Raw genomic sequence first — 12283 nt, forward strand, 5'->3', positions numbered from 1 at the left:
ATGATTAGATTACCACATTCAGGAGTTCAGATCTTCTTCGTATATGACAAGTTAGAAATGCATTAGGATCCACAGACGAAAAACTAACCAAGAACACCTACAATTTATTGTAGGTGGTCTTGGACTAACGAGGGGCGCGGCCTCATACAGTTACGGTTAATATACATAAGAGCGGTGTTGGTAAACCATACGGCAGCTAACATACAATATAGCAATGAGTACTACCTTACTGGCAGTACTGCGTACATGTATTACAATACATATAAAATAAAGGTATTTTGCAATTTCCCCCATAACCCGCTCCTTTCTACACGTACTTGAGGGCCAAGAGACTCGTGGGTAGCGTGGCCGAGCGGTCTAAGGCGCTGGTTTAAGGCACCAGTCTCTTCGGAGGCGTGGGTTCGAATCCCACCGCTGCCATAAATTTTAACATTGATTTCACGTACGTTTCTCATAATCATTTGAGGTTTAAAGAGAAATCCTATTACTTCGGTGTAACGATGTTTGCTCCAGATATACCCCATTGATTTTGCGGACAACAAGGTATTCATACAAAATCTGTATACCTTTTTTTCGGAAAGCAGAATAATTCCTTATGATGAAACCTCGAAAGAAGTAACTTTTCATCGTCAGTTGACGGTGTGTATCACCTGGCTACAAAAATGGGTGAGTCACAAAACACAATAGTTTCAAATGTAGTGCGCTTTTTTCTGTTCTTATTCAGTGTAACTGTCGTATGACAGCTTTCAGCTGGAGGCTCTTCATCGTTGTCTGATCTGACCATCTTACTTCATCTGTTTGTATTTATGCATTGTTCTTCACATCCACATTTCAAAAAATTCATTTCCGTTTAAGGTGATTCCTGAGATCTTGAAAAGCTTTTAATAAAAAGCAGAGAGAACTAGATCTACTGAATTGTTGTAGTTACATTAAAAATGTGCTCTGTATTAAACGGAGTGGAATGAATGAATTATTTTTTAGTTTTGCAAAGCTACCTTTTAATTCTGTAATTTCCAAATTATTTCATTATCCATCAGGGAAAGTAGAACATAAAATATACAAAAATTATATTCTTTTATACTGATGTGTTATATATAAAAACTGTTTAACTGTGTACGTCTACTGGTATGTTCCATCTGAAGAAAACTCGCCACTGAGCACTTAAATTGTAGAAAATTTGCCGTGAAAGTCGTTTGAAAATAACGAACATGGTCAAAGTTTTTATATATGCAACTCAAAAGAAAAACGCAAATTTAGGTCTGATACAAATATGAAGTATTCCATTAATAAAGTCATGTATAATTACTACGGTTTTCAACATATCTTCTGACAATTTTTCTTTTAGACAAATACGAATGCCAGTAATAATAATTTTTTAAGTCTTTAAATTAGGAAATTCTCTCAAAAAAGAATCTGGATCTACAGATTTCAGACATCGCTTTCAGTGACTAAGTTGCTAGTCGACACACTAATTATGCACCTAACTTTTGTGCCATATGTTACTATACATATTTAACTACGGTACAGGTATTTAATAGTTTTACTAAAATCAACCAAGGAGTTTCGCTAGCTTTTATTTTAGCTGTATGTACGTCTATAATTTTATAATCTGTTTAAGCAGAATAATGTTTTGTTATAAAGATGTGTTGATAGGAATGACAAGATTTTGTACATGATGTAAATATATAATATTGCATATCTTTTGTACTTCGACAAGTCCAATATCATGAATGTGATATTATGGGCGCTAAATAAATAACTAAATAAATAAATGTGCCTGTGTCAGACAACACTATTAGTTGCCAAATATTCGATAGGCTGACGACATTAATAATTACTTGGTTGAAAAACTGAAATGTAATGGTCACTTCGCTATTCAGCTGGATGAAGCTACATGCTACCACAATTACGTGATCCAATTTGTGTGCCGCTTATACGTGTCAACAAATTTCATGAGGATCTTCTTATGTGCAGGAAAATAACGCCTAGAACGAAATCAACAAATCTTGTTGAAATACTACACCATTTTATGTTTAAAGACAATATTAATTTGGAAAGATGGTGTGATATCCATATTTACTCATGGATATCGTAGTGTGGCTGGCTGTTACACGGGACTGAAGACTTTCGTAAAGAGGCTCACCATACTATTTGATAACACTTTTATTCGCCGAGAAGCTCTCTCCGCCATGAGGTTCTTCAATCAGTGATCGAAGGGAATCATTAAAAGTCGACCGCTTTAGTTAAGACGTTTCCAAGAAATATGCACAGACTTGGGAACTGAGCACACGTCTCTAATTTTTTGCAGTAACTCTACCTGACTCTCGCATGCGAATATCTTCAAAAATGTTTATGAACTTGGGAATGAACTTTTATTTTACTCTTACCTTGTTCAAGAGAAACATTTGAGTTCCGAGAAGTTCGTAGACAGTGACGGTATTCCGAAACTGCATTATCTTTGTGGCATCCTTTAAAAATTCAGTTCATTGTATGTATCCCATCAAGGTAAACAGTGGTATGCGGAAAAGTGTGGTGTGAAAAACCTTAGATATGCATAGTTCTGCAGAACTGTATACAGTAAACAGCAAGTTGTGGAATGAAAAACGTAAGAAATGTATAGTTCTGCGGAACAACTAAAAATTAGACCACAGCTACCAGTGTCTAAACAACAAAAACATCAACGATTTGCTTGCAGACGGCATTTCCCGCTGTAAGAGAAATCAAGCGAAAATTACCACCACTGGTGATGCTTTACCCCGATAAAGCGAAACGCTCCTGGTGGAAAAAAAAAAAAAAAAAAAAAAAATCACGCATTTTTGCAGTTGCAACGACAGAACAAAAATATCCTCAAGAATTGTAAAGCAACTGCGGACAACATGGCTACACAAATGAAGAATTTAAAGGTGTATATGTTTGGTAATACATATAGCACAATGAATGGACCTAACATGTGAATCCAGTTCTTGGCAAGAACTCCAGGACAACGAGCAGATGCCAAGTTACGTATCCTGATATACACCGGCTACACAGCCTGTTCACATTTCGTCGAATTTCAACTGTCGCAAGTTTACATAGATTCATTTCTATTTAAAGAAAAAGATGTTACGTAGCAAAAGTGATTTGGGATATTTAAGAGTTACCCGTAAGAGAAAGCAACGTTACAAGAAATAAACGTGATAAGGGCTTAATTTCGGCCGGAACGGTGTTCCGGCACCTCCCAGGGATTTTTTAAACTCACTGTAACAGTACCTGAGATTTAAAATAATACACGTGTAATTAAATCGGAACATAACTATAATATGCCGCTGCGCCGGCCCCATTGAGCGTGACAATGGGTGATCAACGTGATGCGATGGGCAGGGACATGGGGCGAGGTACTATGTGTATGTGTGTGTACACAGTATACTCAAGATAAGTTTAGCTCATCATCATCATCATCAACATTTAAGACTGATTATGCCTTTCAGCGTTCAGTCTGGAGCATAGCCCCCCTTATACAGTTCCTCCATGATCCGCTATTCAGTGCTAACATTGGTGCCTCTTCTGATGTTAAACCTATTACTTCAAAATCATTCTTAACCGAATCCAGGTACCTTCTCCTCGGTCTGCCCCGACTCCTCCTACCCTCTACTGCTGAATCCATGAGTCTCTTGGGTAACCTTGCTTCTCCCAAGCGTGTAACATGACCCCACCATCTAAGCCTGTTCGTCCTGACTGCTACATCTATAGAGTTCATTCCCAGTTTTTCTTTGATTTCCTCATTGTGGACACCCTCCTGCCATTGTTCCCATCTACTAGTACCTGCAATCATCCTAGCTACTTTCATATCCGTAACCTCAACCTTGTTGATAAGGTAACCTGAATCCACTCAGCTTTCGCTCCCATACAACAAAGTTGGTCGAAAGATCGAACGGTGCACAGATAACTTAGTCTTGGTACTGACTTCCTTCTTGCAGAAGAGAGTAGATCGTAGCTGAGCGCTCACTGCATTAGCTTTGCTACACCTCGCTTCCAATTCTTTCACTATGTTGCCATCCTGTGATAATATGCATCCTAAGTACTTGAAACCGTCCACCTGTTCTAACTTTGTTCCTCCTATTTGGCACTCAATCCGTTTATATCTCTTTCCCACTGACATTACTTTCGTTTTGGAGATGCTAATCTTCATACCATAGTCCCTACATTTCTGATCTAGCTCTGAAATAATAATAAGTTTAGCTTCGTTCTGAAATTGTGATAGTTAGTACCTATCGGTAACCTTCGTGTCGACTGTCTTTTGTTTACGACCGCCAGCATCCTCAGAAAGCTACAGTATAGCCAAGATAAGTTGATCTTTGTTCCGAAGCTGTGGTCGGTACACACTGCCTTTTTTAAGACTGCCAGCATCCTCAGCGACCTAGCTGCACAGCGACGACTCCTATTACGTGTGTCAGTGAGAAACAAATAACGTAGGCCTATGGAGTCTCTGAACGAAAGCCTCTGTATAATGTGCTTTCACGAAATCTTGCTTCTTCCGTGTCGTAAGTTTCTGCCATAGCTTCTGATCAGCTGCGCGCGGCGCACACAAGGCTGAAATTGGCAACCTTTCGAGCCTGTGTGTAAGCATCCTTTGCCTCACATCCCCTTGCCCGTGGCGCTCGAGATCTGTTCCTCTTTCCTTGCCCCATTCGCCTGTCAGAACATAGGTCGACGCTCAACTCATCCTGGATTACCTATACAGCAGGATTCAAAAATGGTTAAAATGGCTCTGAGCACTATGGGACTCAACTACTGTGGTCATAAGTCCCCTAGAACTTAGAACGACTTAAACCTAACTAACCTAAGGACAGCACACAACACCCAGCCATCACGAGGCAGAGAAAATCCCTGACCCCGCCGGGAATCGAACCCGGGAACCCGGGCGTGGGAAGCGAGAACGCTACCCCACGACCACGAGATGCGGGCTATACAGCAGGAGCAGGCGGTAGCATCTGTTGTTTATATTAATTCTTGTCGTTTTATTACTTTGATTATCGGGACGCATGTGACAGCCAAGCACTACCTAATATATTCCAAAAAGCCGCGCATAAAAATGGGACTCTTCCGGGTCTCCTATCTCGGATTCCATTGGTGATAGAAGGGTAGGGTAAACTGTTTTGGATACCCCTTGGACTAGGGGCCATTTGTATACCTAACAGAAGGATCGTCGTACTGTCACTATCCTACAGTATGAATATTACGCTCTTCTTCCTGCTAAGGCAAACTGAGCAAAACAGGTGGTTCCTTTGTATTTAGTGTGGTCTATGGTGAACCTTAAAAGAATTTTGGAGGCATGTGGGTGGTTGCATAGAAAACCACAAAAATGGTTTTTACCAGTTTTCATACCAAAACTGTTCCACGGATTCCAAGGCGGCTATGCGTAGCAAATGGTTGAAATTTTTCTCTCGACCAATCTTAAAAATTTTCATGATTTCTTTATTGGTATTCGACACACAGAGGTTCGAAGTTACTAGCTCATGTGAGGTTCGTTAGAGAACCTTGAAAATTTTCTAGATATCTTTATCCGTCTCCGAAATACATAGGCTGAAATTTACTCTACGTGTACACGTGAAATACGCTCATAATATCCGGTGTGAGGCGAATATGTAGTTTACAAATTGACGCAGCACTGGGAAATGTGCTGTAATGTGTCTCCGTTATCATCAGAAAGGCTCTGGTAATCGATTGTTGCAGTGCTGAAGCACATGCAGAATTTCTGTGTACGTAAAATCCTGTCTGAGATGTAAAATTAGTTTTCGGTTATTTCTATTTCACATAAGTAAACTATCGACATTTTACTGACTCATAATTCTTTTAACATGAGTGACTTGCCCGGCTGTGGCAGGGAAGAGAAGGGAACCAGAGGAAAAATGCTAATAACATTAGTTTAAAAGAGTCCGACTGAAAATTGGGGTACCAGCTGCCTCATTCTATCCTCCTCTACTCCGCCTTCAGGCCACAAGTGGCCCATCGGGACTATCCGACCGCCGTGTCATCCTCAGCTGAGGATGCGGATAGGATGGGCATGTGGTCAGCAAACCACTCTCCCGGTCGTTGTGATAGTTTTCTTTGACAAGAGCCGCTACTATCTGGTCGAGTAACTCCTCAATTGGCATCACGAGGCCGAGTGCACCCCGAAAAATGGCAACAGTGCATGGCGACCCGGGTGGTCACCCATCCAAGTGCTGGCCACGCCCGACAGCGCTTAACTTCGGTGATCTGACGGGAACCGGTGTATCCACTGCGGCAAGGCCTTTGTCTTACCCTCCTCTATACGCTTAAAATTTCCCCATAAATTTTGGCATGCGAACATATTCGTGAATTTTTTATGCTGAGGGGGAAGGAGACATTGACAGTGGGAAAGACGGAAAAGTAATAAATCCTAGAAGATATCGGACACTGGTTGTGGTATAGAAAGAGCGAAGGAGACAATGGGAGTGTGAGAGAAAGAGAGGCAGCGGCAGTGGAACATACACTGGTATCCGAAATTAAAGCAAGAAACGGAAAGTTTGCAAGTTGCCTTTATTTTGCCACAAAACAATATAAATTCCCACCCTGCCGAAACCTTCTGTACACTGTTTGCCTCGATACAACACGCCCAGTGAATGCTGCAAGATCAGATGCCACTTGCCGTGCAATACTAGGCGGTACTCTCGTGCCCTTACAGCCAAATAACGGTCCACTGTGTCTGGTGTCACCCATGGTCGGCCGTGTCCTGGTCTCCGGGATACAGTTTTGGTCTCTGTAAACTGTCGCCTCATCCGAGAAACAGCAGAACAGCTCACATTATGCCATCGGACCACGTCAGTTTGCGACTGTCCTATTCTTTCTACGCCTCTCCACTGCATAGGGTCTGGCAGGCGTCTTCTCTGTGCCATACTGCACCGTCTGTGACTGTACTCAGCGATTGTGGATGCGGAACTACCCGACAAATACTACGTCGTTTGATAGGTGGTCGTCGCTGGCGTGGTTGTCCTTTGACCGGAATGCCACCTTCCGTGGAGAACACGATCTTACGGTCATCTGTTGACAGTTGGTATGATTATATCGTGACTTAAGCACAGGTCGGAGAAATAGCGGTTTATTGCTTTAATTTTGGACCCCAGCTTAGTTGACGTGACTGAACAGTGCAGAGAAAAGAGTGATGGAGGCAGTGCAAGTGGCACAGTAATAAAGAGGAGGAGAAAGTGGAAGTGGGTGAGAGCCAGTATCAATGAGAGAGAGAGGGAGAGTCTATGGCAATAACAACAAGGAGGAGAGAGATAGTGACAGTAAGATGAGACACAGCAATGGTAAGGAATGAATGAGACAGTAGCAGTAAGAGAGAAAAAGAGGGAGACAGTGGCACTGAATGGAGACAATAGTAGCAGGACGGAACGAAGGCGACCGTGGCCGTGAAACAGGAGACAGTGGCAGTTAGAGAGACACAAAGAGATAATGAGGATGAGTTGGGCTGAACGAAATGACAGAATGGACAAGAGGGAGTGGATGGGTATGATCCACTTACAGCAATGGATTAGAGGGTGTGACCGAGTTGCGGTTAGTGACACTTTTGGAAGTGAGAGAGAGAGATGAATTGCGTGTTAACCAGAACGTGAATATGTTCGCGAACCAACATTTTTGAGAATTTTTTTAAAGGCGCTGAGGAAGGTAGAATGAGGCAGCTGGTACCGCACTTTTCAGTAGGAGTCTTTTAAACGGCAGCATATTTGCCTTTATTGTGCTCCAATACGAGCATTTTTCCGCTGGTAAGAATTACCTTCTAAAAACCTGAATATGAGAACAGTATTTTGTAAAAAATGATTTCTCATTGTTTAACGAGTTTTCAGAAATAGAAACTTGGGATTTTTAGGGCTGGAGGGAGTGAGGAGGGGGCAGGGGGTTATGTGATTGAAGAGGTACGTTCCCTAAAATTTTAGAAATTACGCACTGTGGAACAGGAGTATCCACAAGTAGGTAACAAGAGCCTACGATTTTTGATAGGCCCTACTTTTCGCATCATCCGGCTTATGTGACGTAGGTTTTTCAGCACTGATTGTCATCAACACGAAGTATAGACCGCCAATGAATGTGAAGAAGAGGTGCGAATTGCAGTTTCCAGCCTTCTGCCGAGGTTTAAGGAACTGGTGTCGAAGAAGTAAGATTATCCTTCCCACTGATTTCGTTGCAAGGCAGGATGTAATAACATTAAAAGTTGATTAAAACGTGTTATGCCAATAGTTAATAGAAATAAAAACTCTTACTCATTTTTTCGGAACTTGAACATCTATATCTGCATACATATTCCGCAAGCCACCCTACGGTGCTTGGCGGAAGGTATCCGGAACGACTACTAGCCATTTCCTTTCCTGTTCCACTCGAAAATTGGGAGAGAGAAAAACGACCGTTCTGCAGTTGGCTTCAGTTCTCGGTTCTCAGACTTTTTCAGTTAGTGTCCTTCGAGAAGAAGGTTGCTTTTCCTCCAGGAATTCCCATTTGAGTCCTCGAAACATCTCCGTAATGCTTGCGTGTTGATCGAACCTACTGGTAAGAAATCTAACAGCCCGCCTCTGAATTGCTTCGATGTCTTCCTTCTGTCCGACCTGGTACGGATCCCAAACACTCGATCAGTACTCAAGAATGGTCGCGCTAGCGTCCTATATAATATCTACTTTACAGATGACTTACACTTTCCTAGAATTCTCCCAATAAACCGAAGTCGACCATTCACCTTCCCTACCACAATCCTCACATGCTCGTTCTATATCATATCGCTTTTCAATGCCTAGATATTTTAACGAAGTGACTGTGTCAAGCAGGACACTACTAATGCTGTGTTCGAACATTATGGATTTGTTTTTCCTACTCATTTCCATTATCTTACATTTTGCTACGTTTAGAGCATACCATTCACCACACCAACTAGAAATTCCGTCTAAGACATCTACAGCTACATGGAGTCACACCAGAATATTATCCTGTACAACATTAGTGAACGAGAACATGCAAAATGTTAACTTACTGACGTATATAAAACCAAAGTTTGCAATTATTCTCATGGCAAAAGTATCCGAAACTAAACGTTTTAGGAGCTCTGTTAGCGGTATATGGTTTTCCAGTTCACACTAAGATGACAAAAAGCGTGGGATACCTCTTACTATATATCGGACTCCCTTTTACCCGGCGTAGTGCAGCAGCTCGACGTGGGATGGAGTCGACAAATCGTTGAAAGTCCTCTGCAGAAATATTGAGCTTGCTACCTTATAGCCATCCATAATTGCCAAAGTGTAGCCGGTGCAGAATTTTGTGCACGAACTGACCTCTCGATTATGTCCTACAACCGTTTGCTGGGATTCATGTCGGACTGTATGAATGGCCAAATCATTCGCGCGAATTGTCCAAAATGTTCTTCAAACCAGTCGCGGACAATTGTGGTCCGGTGACATGGTGCATTGCCAGCCATAAAAATTCCATCGTTGTTTGGGAACATGAAGTCCATGAATGGCTGCAAATGGTCTCTAAGTAGCCGAACATAACCATTTCCAGTCACTCATTGGATCATTTGGACCAGAGGACCCATTCCATTCCACGTCAACGTAGCCCACACCATTATGGGGCCACCACCAGCCTGCACAGTGCCTTGTTGACATCTTGGCACCATGGCTTCGTGGGGTCTGTGCCACACTCGGACCCTACCATCAGCTCTTACCAACTGATCATCTGACCAGGCCACTGTTTCCTAGTCTGGGGTCGAACCGATGCGGCCACGAGCTCAGGACAGGCGCTGCAGGCGATGTGCTCGCATCAGTCATTGCTGCCACAGTCCAGTAACGTCAAATTTCGCCTCACTGTACTAACGGATACGTTCGTCGTACGTCCCACATTGGTTTCTGCGGTTATTTCACGCTGTATTGCTTGTCCGTTAGCACTGACAACCCTACAAAAACGCCGCTGCACTCGGTCGTTAAATGAAGTCTGTCAGCCACTATCTAGTCCCTGGTGAGAGGTAATGCCTGAAATGTGCTATTCTCCGCACTCTTTTGACGCTGTGCATCTTGGATTATTGCATTCCCTTACGATTTCCGAAATGAAATGTTTCAGTCTGTTAATTCCCGCGGGCCGCTGTGACCGAGCGGTTCTAGGCGCTTCAGTCCGGAACCGTGCTGTTGCTACGGTCGCAGGTTCGAATCCTGCGTCGGGTATGGATCTGTGTGATGTCCTTAGGTCAGTTAGGTTTAAGTAGTTCTAAGTCTAGGGAACTGATGACCTCAGATGTTAAGTCCCATCGTGCTTAGAGCCATTTGAACCATTTGTTAATTCCCGTCGTGCGGCTATAATCACGTGGAGACCTTTTAACATGAATCACTTCAGTACAAATAACAGCTCTTCCGATGTATTGCCCTTTTATATCTTGTGTAAGCAGTACTATCGCCGTCTGCGTATGTGCATATCGTTATGTCATGACTTTGTCACCTCAGTTTGATCAATAAGCACAGCTAAGAACATAGAACTTTCTACCCTGATTATTATTTCCTGTTGGTGTACTTGGCATACTAGCTTGACAGGAAGTGGGATATTTTTGACAGTACAAAACTGGTGAGGTGTGTTTTTTCGAAGTTTAAAGCTACCCCATTTGTGTAAAACCAGTCCGTAACTTTTCCAAAAATATCGTTTAATATTTTTTTCTGTTGATGCCTCTTGGTTCACCTTCACAACAGCACTTGTACCATCTTCAAATAGGATTAATTCTGCCTCCTGATTACAATAAAATGGCAGAGCAGTAACGTAAAGCACGAACAGTAGTGGGTCAATGATCGGACTTTATGGGACTCCCACTGTAATTTCTCGCCATGCAGATTATGTGGTGTCCCTCTTTTTATTACTGTAGTAGTCTGGGGTTGCTTTCTACATTCTCTTTCTTAAGCCTGACATGTCAAAAAAAACTTGTCTAATAGAATATTACGATTGAAAAAAAAAATGTTGAAATGTGTGTGAAATCTTATGGGACTTAACTGCTAAGGTCATCAGTCCCTAAGCTTACACACTACGTAACCTAAATTATCCTAAGGACAAACATACACACCCATGCCCGAGGGAGGACTCGAACCTCCGCCGGGACCAGCCGCACAGTCCATGACAGCAGCGCCTTAGACCGCTCGGCTAATCCTGCGCGGCTATTACGATTGATGCAGTCAAATTTCTTCGATAAGAGTCGCAGAAGATCCCAACTGCTCATATTTTATCCTGTTCAAAATGGTTCTGAGCACTATGGGACTTAACATCTGTGGTCATCAGTTCCCTAGAACATAGAACTACTTAAACCTAACTAACCTAAGGACATCACACACATCCATGCCCGAGGCAGGATTCGAACCTGCGGGCGTAGCGGTGGCGTGGTTCCAGACTGAAGCGCCTAGAACCTTTTATCCTGTAAAAAATTTATTTTGTTCTCAGTAAATGTTTAAACAGCTATCTCAGAAGAGTCCCTTTCGAAAAATTCCGAACAGTGATTGACGAAGTATCCCATTACCACAGAGATGTGTGATAACCCTGGCGTTCATTACCATCACAAAAATTTTAGAGAATTATGTAAATGATTCAGTATTCATAAGTCCTTTTAGTAGTTTGTGTGTGTCACGAATACGCTGTGCAAGGAGTGAGCCCCCACATTCCAGCGTCCATGTACACAGCGCGTGTGCACTGTAGCAGCTAGCCCGACAGAGTAACTGTAAATCGGTGTTGCAACAACCGAAAGCAGAAGGAAGCAAGCCATCCCTGTGGCACTGACTCAGTTCACGAGGCACATCGGCAGACGTTATCAGCACGGTCGCGGTGCGACTGGCTACCTTTATTTTTTTTAAATCTCATTTTGTTCGGTATTGTTCGTTGCATTTGTTCGGTGCGGACGTCCCATGACAACCGTTCAAGTTCGTCGTTGGCCCAGTCACTGTGACTGAACACGTAGAGCTACCGCCCCGGCGTTTCCTTAGTCAGATGTCGGCGGAATGAGTCCCTCAACAGTTCTGCAGTTTCAGACAAATCCGGCAGTGCACTTTTTTTATTGAAAAGATCAAGAAATCGTATAAACGAAATTAATGTTTCGCGAGAGACTTACGGACTTTTCTCCCTAATTTTACGGACACACGATAACGAAAAATGAGTCATTCTATTACTTACTTCTGAAATGCGTGGCTTTAACGCTTTTGCAGTACATTTACTTACTCACAGTCGCACACAGATATAATTTCCATTTGAAATTTAAAAACTTCCGCTTATCTTCATCTAA

The 12283-nt window shown here is 42.6% G+C and overlaps 1 non-coding gene and 1 pseudogene across 1 annotated transcript; one reads left to right on the forward strand and one right to left on the reverse strand.

The window, feature by feature from the left end:
• Positions 1-338: 338 nt before the first annotated feature.
• Trnal-aag (transfer RNA leucine (anticodon AAG)) lies at positions 339-420 on the forward strand. Its single transcript has one exon. It is a non-coding gene; the product is annotated as a tRNA-Leu (tRNA).
• Positions 421-6160: 5740 nt separating this feature from the next.
• LOC126105186 (5S ribosomal RNA) lies at positions 6161-6278 on the reverse strand (annotated as a pseudogene).
• Between the last annotated feature and the right edge of the window lie 6005 nt (positions 6279-12283).

This window comes from Schistocerca cancellata, chromosome 1, assembly GCF_023864275.1.
Source record: "Schistocerca cancellata isolate TAMUIC-IGC-003103 chromosome 1, iqSchCanc2.1, whole genome shotgun sequence".
Classification (NCBI taxonomy): domain Eukaryota; kingdom Metazoa; phylum Arthropoda; class Insecta; order Orthoptera; family Acrididae; genus Schistocerca; species Schistocerca cancellata.